This window comes from Podarcis pityusensis (genome assembly GCF_964106645.2).
Source record: "Podarcis pityusensis genome assembly, chromosome: 4".
NCBI lineage: Eukaryota > Metazoa > Chordata > Lepidosauria > Squamata > Lacertidae > Podarcis > Podarcis pityusensis.
Genome location: NC_138027.1, coordinates 83,836,091 through 83,856,635, shown reverse-complemented (window position 1 = coordinate 83,856,635; position 20,545 = coordinate 83,836,091). Strand labels below are relative to the sequence as shown.

Sequence of the window (20,545 nt, the reverse complement as noted above, 5' to 3'; positions counted from 1 at the left end):
GTTGAATACCCCTTAACTCATTTCAGGATTGGCTTGGTAATGAACAGCTCTCTCAGTGATCACTTCATAGTGATGGGGAACCAGTCATGACAGAGAGCTGCTTAGAAATTTGACCGCTGCTCACAATATCAAGGAACTAGAGAGTTTTAGATCGGAACCAACAACCATGTATAGGGACGTGGGTGGCGCCGTGGGTTAAACTACAGAGCCTAGGACTTGCTGATCAGAAGGTCGGTGGTTCGAATCCCCGTGACGGGGTGAGCTCCCGTTGCTCGGTCCATGCTCCTGCCAACCTAGCAGTTCGAAAGCACCTCAAAGTGCAAGTAGATAAATAGGTACCGCTCCGGCGGGAAGGTAAATGGCATTTCCGTGCGCTGCTCTGGTTCGCCAGAAGCAGCTTAGTCATGCTGGCCACATGACCTGGAAGCTGTATGCCAGCTCCCTCGGCCAATAAAGCGAGATGAGCACCGCAACCCCGGAGTCGGTCTCGACTGGATCTAATGGTCAGGGGTCCCTTTACCTTTACAATCATGTATAACATTGAGGGTGAGGAACAATCCAGAGAGTTGACCCAAAGAGAGGATAATAGCTCTTGGTCAGGTTGCCTGGTCTCATATTTCAAAGCTGCAATGTTTAGTTGGATTTCAGGTTTGGCACGTGGAGGTGAGGAAGCATCATGGGTCTAGTGATGTGAAAGGGTACAGTACCTAGAAAATAAGGGCAAGGGTAAGAACTGATGGACTAGACATGCTTTATGGCTCAAGATGGCAATCTAAGTTTACAAGTCAGGTTCGCCATACACCTGAAAACCACACATTAAACTATGTTGTTATTGTTTAGTCATTTCCAATTCTTTGCTATGTAAAGGTAAAGGTAAAGGGACCCCTGACCATTAGGTCCAGTCGTGGCCGACTCTGGGGTTGCAGCGCTCATCTCGCTTTATTGGCCGAGGGAGCCGGCGTACAGCTTCCGGGTCATGTGGCCAGCATGACTAAGCCGCTTCTGGCGAACTAGAGCAGCGCACGGAAATGCCGTTTACCTTCCTGCCGGGGCGGTACCTATTTATCTACTTGCACTTGCTTTTGAACTGCTAGGTTGGCAGGAGCAGGGACCGAGCAACGGGAGCTCACCCCATTGTGGGGATTCGAACCGCCAACTTCTGATCTTCAAGTCCTAGGCTCTGTGGTTTCACCCACAGCGCCATCCGTGTCCCTCTTTGCTATGTATGTCAGCATAAATATAGATCAGGTGTATGTTTCTCTCTTTTACAGTAGTGTCTGTTCTTCTGTCTACCTACTTGGTGGTGCTTCTGTGGTATTTTTTGAGGCAGACCGCAGCTGTCTCTGATTTCTAGTCTCAGGGGGCACATTGATCTGATTGGACGCTGACCTCAAAGGTTGTTGGTGATTTTCTTCTTTCCAGTAGTTTTCCAAATTAAGCTTTGTAATATTAGTGAAATGTCAATATAAAGACCATCTGAGAGTAGAGGCTGACATTTTCAGATGTAGGGAAAGATCAAAGTAATCCTGCCTACCTCTTGTTGAATCAAAACCTATTTTGTGCCTAATGCATTAGGAGCAATTATTGAAGAACATTTTAACCATGTGAAAATATGTCATTTATAGGATGTCAGTAAGAAAGCTACATCCCAAAGTCCTAGCCAAACAAAACAACTACAGGTTTCATTTTCCCCCACTCCATTTTGCCTCATATAAAATTCGGTTCCTAAGCTAATTCATTCTCTTATCTTAATGCATCTTCCCCCATTTTGCACTTTGATATGAATGAATGTTCTTGGCAAATTATTGGTAAATCAACAGAAAAGCGAAGCTTAATGAAAAGAACAGAATGGTACAGGATCACGGGTGTTTTCCCCTCCCCTTTCCTTTGCTAAAATTAAATGATAATTTGAGGCTAGTTCTAAAAGGATTATGGTGTTCAGTATGCCTCCTCCACGTGAAATCCTTGGCACTTAAAGTGCAGTTCTTGAAAAAGTTTGTACAAAAAAAATGTCTTTGTAGAACTTTGTGTTACTCTTTTAACTATTTCGACACATCAAATGTGGATGCTGGAGTCGTTGGCCATTTCGTGCGGTCCAGCAGGGCTCCTCTAATGTATGGTTAGGATTGGGAGCCAGGCAGCCTGATCCTCTGCTCAGTTGCTTGAGAGCAAGCCCCTGGAACACGGTCTGGTTTGCGTCAAAGTAAACATCTGTAGGGCAGTGCGAAACACAGGCAGCTTTGTGCCTCCGCACCTGTGCTGCTGGCAGCATTCCTAGAGGTGCATTTATAGTAACTAGAAAAGGGACATTTTCCCCCTCTTGAAAGTGCATTGCATTTTGTTTTTCAAATGAGAGATCAGCATTTTAATGTGGATCTTTAATAACATGCCAGCAAAAACAAAAAACAAATATCTGAGAGAGACAGAGAATCTATATCCATGTATTTGTGTGTATAGATATCCTCTCTCTCTCTCTCTCTCTCTCTCTCTCTCTCTCTCTTTCCACAGATCCTTAAAAGGACACTGCTGAATTTTGCTGAAAAGCATAACTACCACCAGCCAGGGCTAATCCCTTTGTTTAAAGTATGAACAATAACTGTTAATCGTTTCTGGATTCTTCCGCCTAGTGATGTTTGGTGTCAGCAACCTCTGCTTGTTTGTTTATAGCCCACCTTTTCCTCCAAGGGGGACGCGGGTGGCGCTGTGGCTTAAACCACAGAGCCTAGGACTTGCCGATCAGAAGGTTGGTGGACTGGGATGATAATAGGGCTCATTTGGGATCCAACAGATCGTGGGGCCAGCCCAGCCATTCCCCTGGAAAAACCCATTTTGGGGTTTTCCACCCACTTTATTTTCAGACCCTCCAAATGTCCCCATTTTCCAGGGACAGTTCCAGATTTACAGAAGCTGTCCTGGTTTCTGATTTTATCCCAGAATGCCTCGCTTTTCCTTAGGATGTCCTTATTTTCATCAGAGAAATGTTGGAGGGTATGTAGTTATGTGACCCTCCAAACCAAGGAGATAAGTAACTATGCAATCTTTAGAAGACATTTGAAGGCAGCCCTGTACAGGAAAGGTTTTTTTTTTTAAAAAATGTTCAGTGTTTTATTATGTTTTTATATAAGTTGGAAGCAGCCCAGAGTGGCTGGGGTAAACCAGTTAGATCGGCGGGGTAGAAATATTATTATTATTATTATTATTATTATTATTGAATAGGAAATCCTATTTTCACGGGAGAAATGTTGCAGGATATGTATTTTCAAGCTGCGGAACACAGAGCTCCACACCAGCAGAATAATGCTAGCATTGCTTCATAGGCAGAGTCTGTTCTGAGATGGGCAGAGGGAGACCATCACCACCCCATCCAAACCTCTTGATGGATCAGGAGTTTGGATTGCGGCTTAAATCAGTGGCCATCATCACATGTTAAGGATAAGGCACATATGTATGTGCCTTATGTAGGCTTACAGACTCTAGCTACTTTTATTTTAGGCTAGCTTTTATTGTGCATTAAGAAAGCTTTCCAGTCACTCAGAAGCGACATTATTACAGCTTAAAGATAATACTAATACACATTGAATTTCAGTTTTAGAATGATACCTCCCTTTGCTATTGCGAAAGTATTAACTGTGAAGAATATTGCACAAACCAGATTTATTTGAATTGTGAAAACTTCTAATCTCGAAACCAATAGGACACAATTTATTAACAAAAAGGAAATGCTGGGATAGCTTTGCTTGAGACGTCCAAAGCGACAAGAGTGATCTGAACATTCAACACCTTGGTTTTTTTTAAAGTGTGCAGTATGTGTTCTTTCCCATCAGACACCCATGGAGATGATTAAAAGAAAGTAATTATATTAATTGGAGTTCAAAGTGGGAGCTTTTAAGAGCTGCATTCTCCGTCATCTATTTATTGCGCTGCATATGAATTGTTAAACCAAACCGCTAAAGAGAATTAGATTCCCCACTCCATGAGTCCTTTGTTAAAATATACATCGAAACTTACTCCAGAACTGAAGTGCACTAGCTTTAGCACTATTTAAATTAACTTGAATATTTTCAACAGAAATTGATCAAGTAAGAAAACCATGTTTTAAACTATTTAGTTCCAGAAAGACATCTACTTCTGCTTCATTGACTATGCAAAAGCCTTTGACTGTGTCGACCACAGCAAACTATGGCAAGTTCTTAAAGAAATGGGAGTGCCTGATCACCTCATCTGTCTCCTGAGAAATCTCTATGTGGGACAAGAAGCTGCAGCTAGAACTGGATATGGAACAATTGATTGGTTCAAAATTGGGAAAGGAGTGCGACAAGGCTGTACAGTGGTGCCCCGCAAGACGAATGCCTCGCAAGACGGAAAACCCGCTAGACGAAAGGGTTTTCCGTTTTTGAGTTGCTTCGCAGGACGAATTTCCCTATGGGCTTGCTTCGCAAGACGAAAATGTCTTGCGAGTCTAGAGATTTTTTTCTCGCTCCCCCCCCCTTTATCTAATCTGCTAAGCCTTTAATAGCCTTTAATAGCCTTTTAGCAGCTAATCCCCTAAGCCTTTAAGCCTTTAATAGCCGCTAAACCGCTAATAGCGCTAATCCGTTAAGCCGCTAATAGGGTTGCTTCGCAAGACGAAAAAACCGCTAGACGAAGACTCTCGCGGAACGGATTAATTTCGTCTTGCGAGGCACCACTGTATATTGTCTCCCTGCTTATTTAACTTATATGCAGAATTCATCATGCGAAAGGCTGGGCTGGATGAATCCCTAGCCGGAATTAAGATTGCCGGAAGAAATATCAACAACTTCGGATATGCAGATGACACAACCTTGATGGCAGAAAGTGAGGAGGAATTAAAGAACCTTTTAATGAGGGTGAAAGAGGAGAGCGCAAACTATGGTCTGAAGCTCAACATCAAAAAAACGAAGATCATGGCCACTGGTCTCATCACCTCCTGGCAAATAGAAGGGGAAGAAATGGAGGCAGTAAGAGATTTTACTTTCTTGGGCTCCATGATCACTGCAGATGGTGACAGCAGCCAGGAAATTAAAAGATGCCTGCTTCTTGGGAGAAAAGCAATGACAAACCTAGGCAGCGTCTTAAAAAGCAGAGACATCACCTTGCCAGCAAAGGTCCGTATAGTTAAAGCTATGGTTTTCCCAGTAGTGATGTATGGAAGTGAGAGCTGGACCATAAAGAATGCTGATCACCAAAGAATTGATGCTTTTGAATTATGGTGCTGGAGGAGACTCTTGAGAGTTCCATGGACTGCAAGAAGATCAAACCTATCCATTCTGAAGGAAATCAGCCCTGAGTGCTCACTGGAAGGACAGATCGTGAAGCTGAGGCTCCAATACTTTGGCCACCTCATGAGAAGAGAAGACCCTGATGTTGGGAAAGATGGAGAGCACAAGGAGAAGGGGACGACAGAGGACGAGATGGTTGGACAGTGTTCTTAAAGCTACCAGCATGAGTCTGACCAAACTGCGGGAGGCAGTGGAAGACAGGAGTGCCTGACGTGCTCTGGTCCATGGGGTCACAAAGAGTCGGACACGACTAAACGACTAAACAACAACAACAAAAAATGCATTGGTGTTAACAAATGTAGGCATCATCACCTAGCCATTTAATGCAATCATATTTCCATATACTGTTTGAATAAATTCATATGAACACGTGGAATAGTCTTATACTGAAACAAACTGTTGATCACTGGTCTATGGCCCCTTGCAATAGAAAACTGATTTTGTTATACGGCACAAGTAGACAGGAGAAGATTGGAACCAGTTCTCATGCTTGCAAGCCAAGGATCTCATTCCAGGGTAGAGGAAGATGATATGCATACGAAGAACATGTAAATTTAATAAGTTCCTGGTGAATCAGGCTGATGGCCCATCTAGTCCAGCATCCTAGTGGCTAACCAGATATCTGTTTGTCAGTGTCAACATGAGATATATGGGTGTGAGGGTGGGGCTGCAGTGGAGTGTATGAAATCCGAGTAAACATTTCATTCAGAATTCTATTCTCCTCTATATTTTTACAGTGTATTTTAAAATGACCATGTTTGTACAGCAGTTAAATATGCTTGTACAGTGATTCATATATTTGCAGGGCAAAGCCTTGCGTGGTGAATTTGCAATCATCCATATGTATAAGGTTTCTAATGTTTGGTTAACCTCAGTTAACCCTGCGAGTGAAATCCAGTCCTGCCTTCCCAGTTGCACAATGCCTTCTGATCCAGCAGAGATGTCCACTAACATAAGAGAAGGAGAGGTGATTCTTGTCAAGTCCCCCTCCTGTTTCAGCTCCCTGTGTCTTCTGCAAAACTGGAGGGACCTTTCAGAACCATGTGGAAGGTGGTGTAGAAGGTGCAGAAGAAGGGGAAATTTGAGGTAATTGTTTCCTTTTCCCTTATGTTAGCTGATTCTTCAATTAGATCAAAAGTCATTCCATGAGCAGAATGGTGACGTTGGATTTCACCCTGTGCAACTTATTTCCAGCCCTGGCTTTCCTATTCTATAATGTTGCATTGAAAGGTAGCCTCTTCTAAACATTATGGTGAGTTGGCAGTGGGTTGAGAGGGAAGAGGGCGGTTTTGAAAGATTTTATTAGCAAGATTTGTTGTTTTTTTAACATCAGCTTTTGCATTTCCTGAATACTCTGATACATTTATTTGCTTTAAAAACATATCAATATTTTTAAAAGTGTTATTTGAGAGAAAATATGTTTAAAAATAAATCTAAATATCTTAAATGCAAATTTCCAGGCAGATTTTCTTTTCTTTCTTTTTAAAGTGAAGATTAATGTGGAAATGCAACAGAATGGGCTGAGGAGTGGCTATATGAATGCTGCATGTCCTAGAAACAGGCTGGTTTGTCTGTTCCCTCTTCTCTCTCATTTCCACAAGGATAAGTTTTTAGCTTCTGTTTGTGGTTTTGAACAAACCACAGTTTCTCATATCTGAATGTGGGAAACTGTGGTTTGTTTGCAGCTGGTTCACAAAACAAGATCCAAAATAGCAGTTTGAGCATAGTTTGATTAAAGTATGGTTTGAACAAACTACAGTTTCCAGTGTTTAGACATGAAAAAGGAAGAGGAGGGGAGCAGAGTTGCACCTGCTCATTTGTGTAATGCTGCTAATGTTTTAGCATTATTCTGAGCTGAGCCAATATCAGGGTCACTTTTTGCTGCATAGAATGGGCACAATCTAGTGCAAACTACTCACTTTTCAGCCCCATTGATTTCAGGAGGAAAGTTAAGAAGTATGCTTAGCTCTTTCCCGCTAAGTCAGTGGTGCTTAAAAGTGTTTAACTTCAGGCTGAATTGTGCTGGAAGTTTCCTCAGCTTTCCCTAATTAATTTCCATTCAGGAAATATGTATTATCTGTGTGCTAAAATGTACATAAGGAAGAACAACATGAAGGAACCGATTAACTCAACTATGCCACCCACACCTGCATAACGTTCTTTAGACTTTGAGTATAAAGTACACTGTTTCTTGCGGAGAAAATAAAACAATCTGTTCTTTTTCATCCATCACACTCTCCTCATTTGACTTCTTCCTGGTGTCTTTTCCCACCACCAGCCCTAGAGAAGTAAAAATAAACTTAATTTCAGTTTGTAGTGCAATGTAACCTCTGATATTTCAAAAGCATATAATCCATGTGCTGATTGCTCTTTGTTTCACTGTCTGCCAATCTGCAAATTCCCTCGGTGTAAGACCTGCCCCTACCTGCTAGCTGCTATTATTATTTATATGGACTGGGGCTCTTTTTTCCTCCTTGCTTTGTGTTATAGCTGGCAGTGTTTATTCTGCGACCACAATATCAGCACCTGCTCTGCCATGGTGACAATTTTATACCACCCCCACCTTGTCTGTCTTCCTATACAGCTGGTTCTAATTTCATTTGAGGCTTTCTCCCTCCTCCTCTTCTCTCTCCCCCTCAACCCGCAAACGATTCCTTTTCCAGATGAACACTGTGTACAGCCTGACAGCATCAGGTCTGTAAGCGTTGCCAGCAGAGAATTCTTCCCATCACACACACAACTGCACTTGCCATCATAGGCTCAGTGTGAAAGTATGTAGAATCATGCAGTCACCCAAGTCCAGCCATTAACAGATGGCTGTACTGTTTTTGTAGTTGCAGCCTCGCATTGTGGCAGTTTGCCACAATGTGTGCTGGCCATCCTCTGCACAAACACACTTCCCTGTTTCTTTCCTTCCTCCTGTGCATGCAGTGGCGTAGCGTGGGGGGTGCCAAGGGTGCCGGCCGCACCGGGCGCAACACTGGGGGGGCGCGAGTCCAGAGGAAAGGGACAAGTTCCTTCCTCCGCCGGGCTCCCCGCCGCTACCGCCAGCCTTACGCCCTAGCGCGTGCGCGCTCCCCGCCGCCGCTGCGACTGCGCTCCACTCACTGCTCGCAGGAGGAGCAGCCGCTGCAGCAGCGCCGACGCTGCCACCGACGCCTGGCCGGGCACGGTCAGCCTCCGCACCCCGCCACCGCCGCCATCCCCTCGGCCCAGCCACAGGCGGCGGCTGCTTCTGCTGACTGGGAGGGAGGAGAGCTCCGAGGGGCCTCGCCGCGCCTTGCGCTCCCCAAAACCCTCCGAGAGGAAGCCGGCGGGCGGGTGAGGGTCTCCCGGCAGAAGGGGGCGCCGCTGGCTCCGGCTCTCAGCGCAAGTCTCAACCGCGGGGGGGGGGCGAGGACGGAGCACGGCTAGAAGCCCCCGGACCCGGCCGGGAGGAGGAGAGGCGCTCGCCAAGCCTGGATCTGGAGCTCCACCTACAGCCCAAGGAGATGAGGGGGCGGGGAGGCGCCTGAGGGGAGGGGGCTTCGGCTGCCTCAGCCCGCGGGGGCTCCGCAAATAATAAATTTAATAAATTCCTGCTGAGCCTTTGGGGGGGGTCCTTGGCTCCTTCGCTCGCCCCCAGCCCCAGTGGCGTAGCGTGGGGGGGTGCAGGGGGGCCGGGCGCAACACCTGGGGGGGCGCTCGCACTCGAGTGCTAAAATCCACGGGTTAGGGGGCGCAAATTACTTGCCTTGCCCCGGGTGCTGACAACCCACGCTACGCCACTGTGTGCATGCACACAAGCTGCACTTCCCATATCCTCAACCAGCTCTGCTCCACTGCTAAGCAGGTGTAACTTCACCAAGTGATGGCAAAGGGCTGGATCTCCATATGGCACAAGCCTTCTATGTGAGCATCCTGACGAAGGAGAGGAGAAACAAAACTCAGTACATACCTGTGAAGCTTTTTCTACACACACACACACACACACACACAATCTGTGTGATGCATCTCATGATGTGAGAGTGCATAATTTTACCTGGAACACAGAGCAAGAATTGGATTCTCTGTCTACTTCAGGCTTTCACACCCTGTGACCAACCTAGCTGAAGGCATCTCACAAGTCATATATAGAGCTCAAATTCCTGGTTTCCTTGCCTGCCTGGAACTGCAAAAGCGGGGTTTTCAGGCACCTGATGGTTTCGGACAATGGTTGTTGGACTGCATTTGGTTTGGTGGCAGGACAATTTGAACAGACCTGTGTAACCCTGAAGAAGGGTAACAAGAACCTGCTTGACAAGATCCAGTTGCCCTTTTCCACTTGTGGCTTATTCTTCTCCCCATGCGCTCTCCTGCGTTGCTTCCGCACTCACTGTTTTTGTCTGGCGTTCCCATCCTTGCCAACTTCTTTCATTCCAGATTCCTCCCCCCTCCATGTTTTCATCCTTTCTTTGCCCCCAGGGCTGATTTCTCCCACCCCTGCTATAAACTGCACTACACTGCCAACTCATCCACTGGGAACTGGCAAAGAACTACCAGATATTTTTGGGTCTGCTATGACTTATTAGAAGCTTCTTTCTTTCAGCTCCTGTCTCTAATTACTTTTTGATTGCCTGGCCCTGGCGTTACTGATCAGTTGCCACTTAATTAGTCAATTCCTGTTCCTTACAGGGAGTTGACTATTAATTTCCTTGTTTCCCGTTGTTATTGTTGTTGTTGTTGTTTATTTGAAACAGTTCCATTTTGTCCACACCCACATAAATTAATGAAAGAAACTCGGTAAGTAAGCACACACTCTGTGGAAATAAGGAATTTACTCCTGAAGTTGTCATACTGAATACTGATAGCATTTGCCTGTAATGTGGTGACTATGTTGAACAGGAAGCAATTAAAGGCAGAAGCCACAAGATGAGATCTTCCCATTAAAGTTGTAGGAAAGCAATGCCTTAGGAGAGGTAGCAAGTTCTATTGTGGAAACCATCTTCCTCTCAAGCCCTGCACTCCGTGCTTTTATGGAGAAAAGGAAGCATTAAACTTGTGCCCTTGGGATGGGGAAAACCTTCTCAGATGCTCAGAGTCTACAGCTTCCACCATCTCTGATCATTGGTCATGCTGGCTCAGGCTGATGGGAGCTGGAGTCCAGCAACATCTGGAGGGTCATAGGTACTTCATCCCTGTTGTACACCATGATAAGAAGCAAAGGAGGATAGGACCCATCAGCCTTTAATACTTGTGCAAAGCAGAGTTTCATCAGGGTCCAGTCTTTTCACTCCAGCTTCACATGCTGCACTGCCAGCGGCCAGATTTATTTCCTGTATGCAATTATGAAAGGTGTCAGAGCCCTGCCCTCCATTGTGTACGTGATTGCCCTTCATGAGGAAAATGTGAGGACGTGAGAAGTGTGTGTGTTTTCTCACTGAGCAATGGCAATGGAACAGCTCTTTTTCCTACGCTCTATTCAAGTATTCAGAAACGTGTGCTGTTTCTCATAGATGGAATTATTCAACTAAGAAGCGAGCAGAATGAGGTCTGCTTGTGCAATGGCACTTCCCACCTGCTTTGCTCCCCCTTAGTCTCCCCAAATCTGCTCTGGAGGTTTGAGAGAACCCAGAATGGGGTGAGAGGAAGGAGGAGAGGAGAGATCGTTCCATTGGGCAAGCATAAATGCTTCGCTGATAGAACAGCCTCCTTAGCACTACTTTGAATAGATATGTTTTCAGGCTCTTGTCCTTGACTTGGTTTTTTATACTCTGTTTTTAATGCTTGCATTATCTATTAAGTCACGTTGGGTCTGTTACAGGAAAATCCTTGGGCTCACTTGGATTACCAAACAAAGACACCAGCCAGGAATAGAGGACCCAAACAGCAGCCAGTAGGTCTGGTCTTTATTTTTAAAAAAACCTGTTGCAACAGGACTTCCACCCACCACATGGGAGAAGCAGGAAGAAGCCCAGAACACAGGATGGCTCCCACTTTTATCAGTTTTACAAAGATACCCACAACACCCCTAAAATTACATCATGGATACATCACACATACATCACAAATTGGGAGGGTCTGGTGAAAGAAACCTGAGCATCAGGTTTGTCCCCATCCTTCCCTTGACCTCCATTTCACACCTGTCAAGTGAGACAAAAGAAATACTTATAAGTTCCTGGTTTCCCAGGCCAAGTTAATCACACCTCTTCGCCCCAACCCAGTTCCTAATCCATTCTGGGATGGTTTGCCATTGTCCATGGGGTGACTGCCTGTCTGGCACCCATTTGCCAGGATGCCAGTGATTATCTCTTGTGCAAGAGGCTGCTGTGTACCTGAGCCCAGTTTCAGGGATTATGGCTGCCCACATCCCAGACTCCCCCATTCGTAGCCATTCCTTTCCTGAACAGAACAAAGCTGGAATGGCGCAAATCCATTCTGGAGCAATTTTATGTGACTTTCTAAAGTTTTCCCAGTGAGCCAGTACGTCGTTGTTGTTGTTGTTTAGTCGTTTAGTTGTGTCCGATTCTTCATGACCCCATGGACCAGAGCACGCCAGGCACTCCTGTACTCCACTGCCTCCTGCAGCTTAGTCAAACTCATGTTCGTAGCTTCGACAACACTGTCCAACCATCTCGTCCTCTGTCATTCCCTTCTCGTTGTGCCCCCTATCTTTCCCAACATCAGAATCTTTTCCAGGGAGTCTTCTCTTCTCATGAGGTGGCCAAAGTATTGGAGCCTCAGCTTCAGGATCTGTCCTTCCAGTGAGCACTCAGGCCTGATTTCCTTAAGAATGGATAGGTTTGATCTTCTTGCAGTCCATGGGACTCTCAAGAGTCTCCTTCAGCCCCATAATTCAAAAGCATCAATTCCTTGGCGATCAGCCTTCTTTATGGTCCAGCTCTCACTTCCATACATCACTACTGGGAAAACCATAGGGAAGAAATAAGAGAGATGACACGGGAGTTGAATACAAGTGAGCTGTGCAGGCACAAGCTAACTTTGAGCTACACAGAGCCTCTTTTTATTAGCAAGATATGCAGAACCAGCAAGATACATTCAGGGCTTTGCCCTTTACACTTATCCAATCCTGAGCCCCCTGGGTGTTGCCTAGTTATCTAGGCAACTTGCTCCACCACGTCATGTTTCCATTGCAGGGGAAAGTACCTTTGCAAAGGTGGTAAAGGTCAGGGCACGGAACACCACTGAGGAGACAAAAGGTCAAAGAGTGGACATGGCGGCTAGACAGGCTGTGGCTTGTCTTATGCTGTGGGGGAGGGTTTGTCCCTACACATAGCTTTAACTATACGGACCTTTGTCGGCAAGGTGATGTCTCTGCTTTTCAAGATCTGTCTGGGTTTGTCATCGCTTTTCTCCCAAGAAGTAGGCGTCTTTTAATCAGTGAATTGTTACATTTTGTAAAGTGCAGCAGAGGCCCTTTGAATAGAGATAGGAAAAACTGTGATGAAGTGTTTTGTGGGGACATTTGCTGAAGCGATTGTGTTGATTTTGGTTGTCGGGGTGTGTGCGTATGATATCTGCTGGAGGAGCAACCCCCCCCCAATCTTTACATAAATTCCTGCAACAGGTCACTTTGTGTGAGAAACACAACTAAATGCTAATGCTAATAAAGATGGGGATGGGCGAGAGGGGAGAGGGGAGAGGAGCCGTGTACTTGCACATCCATCCCTGCACATGTGGTGTTTTCCCAATGCTGTCCATAGATGGAGGTCTTCTGTCATGGTTCAGCCTGCTGAAGGCACATAGGCTATCCCTCCTGGTGTCTGCTCACAGGTACAGCCTGAATGTCTTCAGCAGGCTGCCCAATGAAGACTTACCCTCATTGTGTGGACAGGGTTAGGGAGGGACTAGTGGACAATGCAGAGGTGGGCAAATGTCTAACCCCAACCTTCACCCCCACGTGGATCTGAACTCCTGAATAAGACTGGTGATTGTTCCCAAACATGGATCCTGCCATGTTTACGTTTGATAAGGGTGAGCGAAGAGAATTTTTATCCTCTTTACATCAATCATCCCTTATTTCTTTACTGCTTAAGTTTTGTTTTTGATGTTTGCTTTTGTTATGAGAAGTGTTATGATCTGTCTGGAAAGCAATGAAATCTAGAATCATTCTCATATTGTCTGGAAGAGAGTAAATTGCCAATAAAGACAACTCTCTTGTTCTTCCTCTTATTAATTTGGCTCCAGGGAGCTGACTGACATTTTCTAGTTTCTGGCAAACAGTCCTGAGAAATGGTTGTTTTTGGGAAAATATTGTACAGTGGTACCTTGGGTTAAGTACTTAATTCGTTCCGGAGGTCCGTTCTTAACCTGAAACTGTTCTTAACCTGAAGCAGCACTTTAGCTAATGGGGCCTCCCGCTGCCACTGCACCGCCGGAGCACGATTTCTGTTCTCATCCTGAAGCAAAGTTCTTAACCTGAAGCACTATTTCTGGGTTAGCGGAGTCTGTAACCTGAAGCGTATGTAACCCGAGGTATCACTGTACTGTGAAAGAATGTGGATAATAATTTTACCACACATCTGGCTCTGATGCATGGTTAATGTCTTCTTAACCCTTAATCAGGGGTATGGAACCACAGCCCCTCCAGATATTGTTGGCCTGCAACACCCATCAAAGGAAAAAACATGGCTAGTAAAATTACATGGTTAAAAAACAAACCCAGTAAAGAGGGCTAGTGGTGATTCACTAGCTGTTGTTTAATCGTTTAGTCATGTCCGACTCTTCATAACCCCATGGACCAGAGCACGTCAGGCACTCCTGTACTCCACTGCCTCCTGGAGTTTCCTCCTATTCATGTTGGTAGCTTCTAGAACACTGTCCAACCATCTCGTCCTCTGTCGTCCCCTTCTCCTTGTGCCCTCAATCTTTCCCAACTTCAGGGTCTTTTCCAGGGAGTCTTCTCTTCTCATGAGGTGGCCAAAGTATTGGAGCCTCAGCTTCAGCTTCACTAGTAGCAAACATCTATAAAGCAAAGACTAACTTCTCCTGATGACACACTCCTGTAGAAGTAGTTTTAAGAAAGACAGAAGCAATCACTTCATATGTCAGACTCCACTTTCTGCAGGAATTAAATTACACAGAACTACGTCACAACTGACCCTAGGATGTGAATGATAATATTTGTCATTAATCATTCCTTCCTCAAAGTGACAAAAAACTTATCTTACTTGTAATCTTCTTTGTTTAAAAATACATTTTCTGGTAGAAGGGTAAATAGCTAATTCGTTTTGCATTTATGCTCCTTTTGTATGCAGGCAAATCCAGAATGGCTTTAATATTAATTCAAGGACTCTTGGTGTGAGGAGTGCTAGATTTTGTCAAGACATACTTTTCTTTCTAGATTATATGCCAAAAGTCTTAAAGAGTGCTGCCTGTCATCAGAATGCTGTCGTTCCCAGAGTTTTCAGTTTTGACTCTGACTATTATTATAATTATTTGAGGCAATGGTGGGGAAACTGAGGCCTGTAGGCTTCATGCAGTCGTCTAGGCCTGGCCCTCAGAACAAGCCCCACAACTTCTCCCCAGAACACACAACTCACTGACTCTCCAAGTGTTCTTGCCTGGGTGGAATGCAAGAAGGTCTTGTATCACTTTTCATAAACTGAATTTCAAGCAACACAGCATTAAACTCCATATAGACAAGACTCACTTGTGTTATATTGAAAGAGAGATGGTCAGAAACATAGGTCAGAGCTCCAAATTAAAACCAGATGTTGCAGGAGGGTGTGTCTTCATAGGAAATTGTTGGAGAAATTGTTTAGTTAGTTTCTCTTTCATTGTGCTCATTTAAGCCTTTACAGCTTGTAATCCACTTTCATGAGACTTCGAACAGATTGTTCAGCCAAGAAATAGGTGGATGAGTGGAGAGGGCAGTGTTGTTTTAAGTGTGATTCCATTACCCTTCAGGAATTCCTGGAAAACTGGCAGCATATCTTTTCTGGACAGCTACTACATTGGTGGACTGCCAGTTCCTGCAAATGAACTGCATCATACTCCCCATATTGTGCACCCGTGCTTTCAAATGTACTTAAAAAGCCATATAGTACCATAATGCACTCCACTCCTCCCACTCCATGAGGATAGCTATTATTTAGTATTGTTGTTTATAAATTATTTGACAGCATTGATATGCATGGCAATTCACAGGGACATGTCAGTGAAACCTCCTAGCGTTCTGCAGTCCATCCAGATAGTTTGACTATGAATTTCACAACTCCAAGCCAATGATTTGTCGAAGGCACTCGCTTCCATCCTGCCAGCCTCTAAGCTATTTCCCTATACCTTTTTTTGGGGGGGGGGGATCACCATTTTAGGATCTGCATAACATATATGTTACTCCGCGGCAGACAGCTGAGAACAACACATTAGGAGCTGTTGAGATAAACTGAAATGCTAGTCAGGTGTTGACCCCCGAATGATGAGCCATGATTCATTCCTTGCAGTTTAAGTAACACTATTTTAATGGCACCTGTTTTGGGTATCTGTTGCAGTGCCCGCCCCACCAATAAATGGCACTCTGGCATTCACAATTCCAAGTGCAGCTACATTTTTCTTTTCTTGCTGTGTTGATTCCATGACTAATCAAAAGAGGGTGGAAAGAGATATCAGTTTCAAATGTTTCATTTCTTTTTGAAGGAAACAAAATGATTTTACTAATACAAAACCCTAGATTTTATATATAGATTTATGCATGAATAGCCCATCTGAAACGATGGTTTCCTTTATTAGTCATAAGCTCTTTCTTAAAGAAAATGTTTTTATTAAAGATTTTCTTGGGTTACAAAAGTACATGCATTGCCTCTGCTTTCAGATCATAAATCCCTTTCTACAGCTTGGTTATATTCAATGTGAGACGTTAATGTTGTAGACAGTATAAGGCTGAGGCGGAGAGAGTGGGGTAGTAAACTTTCAGTCTTTTACATAGTATATGCACAGATTTTTGTGTCAGCATCACGTGGGTAGGTTCTCCTTCTATTCATTTATTAGTTTTCATTGGCGGTGAGAGAGCCTTCAGCTGACTGCAGTGAGCTTTGTTTGTGTGTGTGAGGGGATGGTGGTGGTTGGGTCAAATTAGCCATATTGATTCAAACTCTGTCAGTGGGTTCTTTTTGTCATCTTGTTGGGCTGTGTGTGTAATAAAGGGGAGCCACACTGGGGTGAAGGTGTCCTCTTTTGTTTGACCCTGTCCTAGTTTCAAATTGGAGATTAACTTTTCTAGTACGGCTGTTTCCCATACAGTGTGTGTGTGTGTGTGTGTGTGTGTGTATAAAATTTGTTAAGTTTGCTGAGTAATAACCCCCTAAACCCTGATCTGCCATGTGGGGATGAGGAAGTACTGTATTTTTCACTCTATAAGACAAACTGTTTTCCCCTTAAAATCTAAGGGAAAATGTCTGTGCATCTTATGGAGCGAATGTGCACAGCCTTTCCACTGCTCCACGACCTGCTCTTTGGGGCTGGGGGAAACCCAGGCTTCCCCCGCCAGCCCCACAAGCTCAGGGAGCAGCGGGAAGCTGCACACACCTGCTCTTTGGTGGGGGAAACCCGGGCTCTGTAAGTGGTGGTGGGGAGGTTCACTGCCAAGCAACCCACATACTGAAAGCACAGTATAGCACATGCTAATACCAGTGGTGTTTGAAAACCATCCTGTTTGGGGTGAGAGGTCTGATCCAAGAGCCCCTGCTCTGCTCTGCCAGTCTAGAGCCTGGTGCAGGGAGTGGGGGGAAGGTGAATTATCACTGACACCATCTTCTGCCCTCGCAGTTGCTGATTGCAGAGGCGGATTTAGGGCAGTGCAGGCGGTTCCCTCACAAAGGGCACCAAGTCAAGTGTGTACCTTCCAGACATCTTCCCAGAGCCTAGGTAGTTGGCACTTGCTTTGGGAAGGATGAGGGCAAGCTCTAGGACCCTGCCCGAACCCTCGCGTCTCCTTCCCAAAGCCCATTGCGTTACCTGGCTTTGGGAAGGCAGTGTGAGAGCTGGGTGTGTGCGTGTGTGCCAAATGTTGGCCTTGCACAGGGTGCCGAATCACCAAGGTGTCGCTGATACCGTTATCAATCCACTGCTCTCTGCTACTACAGCCACAGTTTGTGTTCCTCTGCTGGTTATTGTTATTTTTACATTCACAAAAAGCAATCAATAAACTCAAAACAGACAGAAAGAACGAGAGAAGGAGCACATGTTCCAAAGTGCAAACCAGGGAACACATGCACATAGAAATAAAAGAGAGTGGCTTTCGTTCTACAGCAGGGCTGGGGAAGGTGATGTCTTTGTTGTAAAGTGTTAACTCCATCTTTGAACTTTGTGATTTACTGACGGCACACTCCTGTGACAACCCTCCAGATGCTGTTGAACTACTACTCCCATCAGCCCTAGCAAAGCACAACCAATGGCCAGGGATGATGGGAGTGGTAGTTCAGCAACACTGGGAGACTAAAAGTGTCTCCACAACTATTTTACAGGAAGGAACAGAATATAAAATCTGAGGAATAATAGCCATTCAGGAAAAAAACCCCACACCTGTGCAAGGAATGCTACAAAACCATTTCAGGCCTCGGAGTATGAATTTTTCTAATACATATAGAATTTGTCCTTTAGAGTAAATAATATTCAAGATCATCCATGCAAATTCTTTATGACAAGCCTATGATGAGAATTCCTCCCCCTCTGTGTTTCTATGCCAGCATTATCCGCCAGAGGGCAACATTTTAATTTTTTTAAATCCACAGCACTTCTCTTTTCTTTCTTCTGAAAAAAGGATTGATAATTTTATTCATTGTATGCAACAAGGTTTGCTAACAACAACAACAACCTGAAGTTTTCCCTCACATCAGCATTACAAATCAATGTCGTTTTGTGTGTTGTTTTGTGCTCAGAAGTAAGGACCATATAAGAGTACTGGCACCTCATTTTTAAAAGATTCTTTTTTCTACTTGATATAAGCATAAGTAATATGTTGCCAATGTTAATCAGAATATTTTTTATATAAAAGAGCCTTCTAATAATATACAAAACCAAAAAAATTGTAGGATTAACCTTTATCAGGAAGGTTAATCTGAGCATCCAGAATCTTGTTAGATTTGTCCTCACATTTGCTGGTTTGTTTATTAATTTATTATGCAGCCTTCCTTTCCACCAAATGATGCTCAAGGCAGCTAGCAGCAAAAATATAAATAGTATAAAACTGCAATAAAATAAAATAAGGCAGATGAAACATCAGTAAAAGTCAGCTTATGGTTGCAAATTGTCAACACTGGTTCGGAGGAAAGAGAATTTTCCAATAGTGTGGTGGCGATTTGCTAATCCCTGTGTGATGATCCTAATATTAATATTATGTGTGTACCCACCCCCAGAAAGACACTCTTTTTGTGCAGGCAGAGTCTGGCTCAGTGGATTATTTTGAAATTCTCTACGTTAGGTGAAGATGCTTTATTCCCTCTCTCTCAAAGCTGGACAATAATTACAGAACTCTCCCATTTTCTCATTCTCTTTTCTGACTTCTAAATCCTCTGTGATTCAAGAGAGGATCAATCAAAAATGATTTCTTAAGCTATTCCATGAAGCACTTTTCAGATTCTGATAAGCTCTTTTTTGAATCATTCTCTGGTTCATAAAAAAAAAAAGATACTAATGAGACCAATTTAATTACCATACCAGCTGCTACTCCTTTTTTTATTCTTCCTGTATAGTGCAGAAAAGAATTCAATGTTTTAAGTCCTTTCACCTGCATGCTGAAAACCCCACATATTTTAATATGTGTATAAATTATAAAAGGTGACTAGTACCCCACACATTTTGTTCTTGTTGTCTGGAGATGTAAAGAGATTAACTGCGTGAGTGAAAAATCATGGTGCTTTATAAACATATTAGAGCAGCGGTTTGGAACTTCTGCTCCATGGGCCTAAACAGGCCTGCCTAGATTTCCCAATTTTGCCCATGAGGTAATCTTGGCACCAACAACGCTCAGAGTTGGTGGCCAATTTCAAGACCACTGCTGTTCCTTCTGAGGAGCTTTTAATCTTTAAACTAGACTTGGACTGGATAGCCCAAGAGAACAAAGAAAAGGCTGGCCATGAATTGGAAAGTAATGAAAATGGTGATGGAGGAAGGATGGAGCCAATGTGTTCATCCACATTCTCCCCTAAATATATTTACAGTCACCTAATTGTGATGCCCGCATAGGGCTTCAATTACTATTTTGAATAAAATCAAACCACTACTCCAAGTTCACAGCTATGTTTTTATAGGTTCCTTTATTTTAAAACAATCCTTTCTTTCCCCATTTTTGGCCGTTGTGTAATAATGTTTTTGATTAATGCTTATCTCCATTGACTGTGAGGGATTAAGGCTGCCTGACCAGCAGCTAAAGGAGATTACGAAGGCTAGGCTGCTAAATTGATGTTTAAGGAACAAGGTAGCTGGGAGGGAGAACGTCTTTCACACTTTTGTTTGGTGCTTCTTTTATTCCATGAAGATCAAGGGAGATTGAGCTCTTAATTCACCAGGGGGACTGGAATAGAAGGCAGCTAAATTGTGATATTTTTATTGTATTAAAAAGAGAGTGATGGAAGGGTTTTGGTGTTTTGTTTGTTTTTTAAATAAAAACTAATAATAGTGGATACTTAGATTTACGGACCAATTCAAGCCACAATTGACCACCAGTGAAAGGATGTGTGTGTGGAGGGGGCGGTGGCAGTGATACCTCTATGATTTTTTAAAAAAATGTCACTCTTTTTCTGCAATCTTTTCACTTTGCTAGGTGGAGAGGAGGGTATAAAACTGTCAAAGGCTTATTTTTGAGGCGAGGATGGTACTTAACATACAGAATTAAACATTTCTTAAATGTGAAGCTAGCGTGGAATCTTAGGACAATCTGGAGAAATAAAAAATAATACATTTTTAAAAAAATGTTCCTCATTATTAACATAAGCATTACTCAGGAAGAGGGGCTACACCCCCCAGTACCCAATTGTCATGGATATGCCTAACTTGGTACATGTGAGTATGCTTATGTTTAGGGAAGATGATATTAGTTTTATAACGTTATAACTTCTAGTTTTATGGCCATAATGATATATTCATTTTAAAAGTTACACCCTTAAAAAAAAAGCCTTGACATCTTGTCCCTTGGAACAACTTGGAATATGAATGGTGAACTCCTAGATCTCTGTAAGTCAAGCAACACATAGACCTTTCAACATTGGATACCACCCTGTAAGTTCCAAGCACCATGGAGCATCATATGACTTGGGGATCATGTGATT

General features: G+C 43.9%; 1 protein-coding gene across 1 annotated transcript in view; it reads left to right on the top strand.

Moving 5' to 3' along the window:
• ITGBL1 (integrin subunit beta like 1) overlaps positions 1-20,545 on the top strand; it is a 145,310-nt gene that overhangs the window by 44,038 nt on the left and 80,727 nt on the right. The window lies entirely within an intron of this gene.